Raw genomic sequence first — 5,296 nt, forward strand, 5'->3', positions numbered from 1 at the left:
GAAGAAGAAACAGGCCTGCTTTGTTGGCAGTATCTTTCTTCATCTCAGGTGAGGAAACGACAGGCTGGGAGAGTTTACTTAAAGGGTGCAGAGCTAGTGATAGTGATGATGGTACTAGAGTTTAACCAAGGCAGTAAGGTCTCCCAAACCCTGGTGGGAGACAGATGAGAGGGACTCAGGATTGGGAACAGGTTGTGCAAAGATCCAACAAAGCCAGTGATTGGGTGTGGCTAGAGCACAAGGTGTAAGATGTCAGAGTGGCCCGAGATGAGCAGAGGTGAGCAAGAGGGCAGCAGGCTGCATCCTGACTCCGTGGTGAGGGTGCATGGAGCCTGCGGTCCTGTGCCCAAGCCTTGGAAGCAGCTGTGTGTGTACTGAGTAGGTGGACTGTGGGAGGTCGAGAGTGCTGGCTCAGACTGCCCCCTCTCCCTCCAACCTCATCAACATCTTTTAACTGTTGGGCCTTTGAGGACTCATGAGAAAGATTGCACCGGATGAAGGAGTCTGCTGCTAGAAACACGTAAACAAACGTTTGAAAAGTACCACGCAGGCACCGAGGAGCCTGGGAAGTTTTCAGAGAAGGATGAATGTAATGACGTTTGCATTTTAGAAGGCTCCTCTCCAGCTGCTAGGGGATTTGGAAGCAGCAGAAAGGGATGGAACCAGGAAGCTGCTGCAGTTGATGGGAAAGCAGAGGTAGGAACTGGTCTCAACAAAAGGGGTGAGTTCTGAGGAGAGAGAAAGAGCCCCCTGGAACCAGCGCAGTGCTGCTGGCCTGCAGGAGGGGAGCAGAGCTGACCTGGGGTCTTGCCGGTTCCTAGGATGATGATGTGCTTGGGTTGTTGGATGTGCTGCGCCATCTTCAGAATGGCTATGTTGGAGCTCATGGTTGAGGCCACCGTGTCCATGTATCTCCCTGCAGACCTTCTTTTGCTGGCCTTCTACTCCATCAACCATTATGTCCTTCCCCGGGGACCTGGGGACTGGTCCCTCCTGATAACAAAACTCTGAGAGGGAAGTCTTGCCACCCTCCCTGCTGCGGAGCATCCTGACTGTCTCTCCTGGCAGTCCAGTGTGGTCAGGAGCCGTTGCTCGCACCGAAGCCTCTTTCTCCCTGGTTGTTCCGGTTCCGCTGTCCAGGTTTCTCGTGTATTTGAGGCTATTGTAAATACCATGCATGGCTTGGGTCAGGCACACCTTCGTCCTCAAAATGACATCTTTGCTTCAGAACACGTTAAAGAGCTAATTTGCTGCAGATTTGCCTGATTCAATATGTCCTTTAATTTCTTGGGCATTAACTGGATCCAAGTAAAATGAAATCATTGACATCAATATTTTGTTTGTCTTGATGCTGCTTATTGGTCCAGCTGCGAGGATTTTGTTTTCTGTGTTCATCTGTAATCCATATGGAGGCTGCAGTCTGATTTCCATCGCTACATGTTTCAAGCTCTTTGCTTTCAGCAGGCAAGGTTGTGTCCTTTGAATCTCACAAGTTGCTAATGAGCCTGCCTCCAGTCCTGACTTTGAGCCCTTATTCATACAGGCTGGTCTCGGATTATTGGCTCAGCATGCAGTCAAATCAGTACGTTAGAAACGATCCCTCTGGGATGTGCTACTAGTTGAATCCCAGGGTGCTGTGTGGCTAGAGGACAGTGGTGCTGAAAGACCAACAGCTTACCCTAGCTGTTTCTCCAGCCCCCCCACCACCCCCCACCCACACACACACTCAGAAACCTGGGCACTCTGCCCTTTTCCTCTGGTGAGCTGGGCAGAAATGAGGAAGAGTGGGAGGCAGGACTGCTTCCTCCCCTTCAGACCATATCATCAAAGCTACTTACAGTTCCCTTGAAGGGAGGGTGGAATCTGATCCCTCCTGGTCTGGCTCAAGGCAGTGGGGCCAGGCTGCTGGCACAGGTTCAGCCAATCGGGTCTCCCTCCCTGGGCTGCCTTGGCAGCTTGCTGGGAGTTGATAATAAGCATCTGGCAACAGAAAGCCCTTGCTGGGTGGTAGGTGTTCACATAACAAACACATCATTTAAACCTGACAACAACCCTGAGAGACTAGCTATTACAACCCATTTACAGACGGGAAAGGGTCACGGTTTAGTAAAAGGTTCAGAAGTGAATCATGTTTGAGTGCTGTGTGTCTCCCTGGAGGAAGCTGTCCCGGGGTGGCCAGAGCCGCAGGCCTGGATTCTCTACCTCCTGCTCCACAGGATTTTGAGAAAGGGAGAGGGTCAGTTCTCTTCCTCCTCTTCATACTGGGAATTTTTTGTTCTGAGCACCACCACCACCACCACCCTCCCACCCCCAGCTGCCTGGCACTCAAACAGCCTGCAGTGGTGCTAGGGAAGATCAGAACTCAAGTCCAAAGCTCTTCCTTGACAGGGGGCCATTGCTTTTGCTCTCTGTGGGGTTAAAGGGGAGAAGGGACCCCACAAATCATCACAGGTCCAGTAGGCACAATTGCACAGCGATAATAAGTAAAGATTATAGTAAAGTCATAGCATGAGAGTTAAAAGATGGAGTCAAGTAATGGAGTCAGACGCAATTCATGAGGTGAGCAGGGCTCACCTCAGCCCTGCTTGGTCGTCCAGGTGGAGGGAGGGAGAGAGAGAGTCTCTTTATTGCTAACCAATCATTATATATCACTTTAGGGGGACATGATTATAGAATCACACGTCACAGGAAGGGGCAGTACAATAGGCATACACATTGTGGAAGGGGATCTATGATAGGCATAAGTGTAACAGGAAGGGGATGAGCTAGGGGTGTGCCCATAGGAATGGGGAGGTCTAGGGGTATACATGTGACAAGGTGAGCGGACCCTAGATTCATAATGGTTACCTAACCTTGGTCATCCTTGGGCGGGTTTGACCTCTCTGGGGTCTCCTACAAGGAAACAGACAACTACTATCCTTATCAGAAGGGAGTGGGCCCTACTTGTGGGATAAACAGTGGTGTTTACTTGTTCCAGATGTCTAATAGCTCTCAAGGAGAATGACCCCTAATCTATCTACTCTTGATAACCTCCAAAGTGGACAGTCATTCTCAAGCAGCTAAGTCTGGCATATATTTGGGGGAGACAACTTGGGAGAAATTCTTCCGTTTCCCACAGCTATCCTCCCCATCTAGCCTTTAAGAACCAAGTCCCTACCATTAGGTTAATTCTGACCCAAGAGGACATAAGGAAGGAGTAGAACTACCCCTGTTCGTTTCCAAGACTGCCTATCTTCATGGGAGCAAACGCCTCATATTCCTCCTGTGGGGCAGCGGGTGGTTTCCAAGAATCAGCCTTGGATTAGCAGCCCATCCTTAACCTGCTGCACCACCAGGACTTCTGGAGGTAAAGGAGGAGGATTCGAACCCAGGCCTCCAAAGGAAGACTGTGACCTGAAAGCAGCACCTTGGAATGCTCAGCCATCCTGACTTGCTCTCTGGCAATGAAACTATGCAAGCCACTTAGCTTGCCTGGGCCAGTGTCCTCATCAGTGAGATGGAATGATAGTACCTGCCTCACATGTTGTGAGAACACATAAAACAGCCAGCACAGAGGCTCAGTCCACGCTGGAGGCAATCTTTACTCCCGCCCAGCTCTCAGCTCTGCTGAGCTTCAACTCCTCCCCCAGGCCTCACCTTCTCAGAGGCCCTCCTGACCAGACCACAACCCCATTCCCATGAACCCGATTTCCTGCAAACCAGGATAGAACTGCCCCAGGGGGTTCCAAGGCTGCCCTATCGCTCTTGATCAGAACGGCTTAGTGGTTTGAAATGCTGACCTTTCTGTTAGCTACTGAGTGCTTTTAGCCACTGCACCACCTAGTTCCCTGTATTAACCCCAAACCTATTGCCCTCAGCTTACAGTGAGGCTTATACCAAGGCTATACATCTTTGCATGAGCAGACGTCCTCCACCAAGCAGCTGGTGGGTTTAAACTCGGGACCTTGTAGTAGCAGTCCAACTCTTACCTAACAGAGCCACCAGGTTCTTATAACTCTGGTCCCTTTCATTCCCATCTCCCTCATCTGTGATCTGCAGGGGGACTCGCCACCCTGGCCATCGGTTAGTACACTTCTTGTTTTTATTGGTTTACTTCATTTTTTGTCTTTCTCTTCCACTAGACACACAGCTCTGAGACTTTTAAAATCAGGTTCTCTATTGTATGTAGCCCCCGAGCCCAGGATAGATGCTGATTTTTAAAAAAATACATTTTTTACTGAGGTGGTGTTTGTTATTGTTGTTTTAATGCCATCTTAGTAAACAATCCAGTAAAAAAAGTTTTGTTCCTAGCAGGGGGGAAAATTTTACAATGCTTTTAAGGATCCTAAATGGGTGGGGGAGACCTATGCCTCCTAATAGACCACATTGGTCCAAATTTTCGTACACTGCCTGGGGACCCAGGCCATATATCATGGAATACTGGGACATCTGAACCCTGGATCCTCAAGGTGCACAGCATGGTTCAAAGACCATAGCAGAGGGATGCGAAGTGGAAAGCCCTAGGTGAACTGGGCTCTACCTCAAGCATATGTGTAACCGGAGGACTTAGGACTGAAACTACATGGTGTGTAAAGAACAGAAGAGAGCTATACAAAGTATTGAACTGTCAGTTGGTGAATGAACACTTCAATGCCCTTGTTGTATTAAGATATGGCTTATTCTGGTGGACCTGTGTCTGACATTGTCAGTGAATATTATTGTAAGTTTTGCCTGCCCACCAACTCCCATTGCTTGTGTAAACCGCGTTCAGTCACTTAAGGATTTATTCTGTCCAAGTCAATAATCCACGTATTGCGATTTGTAGTTAGCCTTGTTTAATTTCCCTGTCTCAATATTGTTTTTAAAATTATTACCATGAGCTAATCAATGTCACTATAAACGGAAGGTCTTTATACTCCAGGGAAATGATCGATAACATTCTATACCATGCGTGTACACTGGTACAGACAAGAGCTCTCGACACACACAATCCAGGACAGATAACTCCTCAGGAACAATAATGGGAGTAGGGATATCATGAGGGTAGGGGAAGAATGGGGAACCGGTGGCAATGGTCGACGTCTAACAGACCTCCCCCCCAACCAAGAGTGACGAACAACAGAAACATGAAGGGTGACGGGATGGCGTAAGATGTGAAAACAAGAATTTATAATTTATCAAGGGTTCATGAGAAGGGTGGGGGTGGGAAGGAAAAATTGAGCTGATACCAAGGGCTCAAGTAGAAAGCAAATGTTCTGAAAGGATGATGGCAACATGTGTACAAATATGCTTGACACAATGGACGGATGGATTGTCA

Source organism: Echinops telfairi, unplaced genomic scaffold, assembly GCF_000313985.2.
Source record: "Echinops telfairi isolate 266 unplaced genomic scaffold, ASM31398v2 ScPeMD7_7457;HRSCAF=8495, whole genome shotgun sequence".
NCBI classification, from domain to species: Eukaryota; Metazoa; Chordata; class Mammalia; order Afrosoricida; family Tenrecidae; genus Echinops; species Echinops telfairi.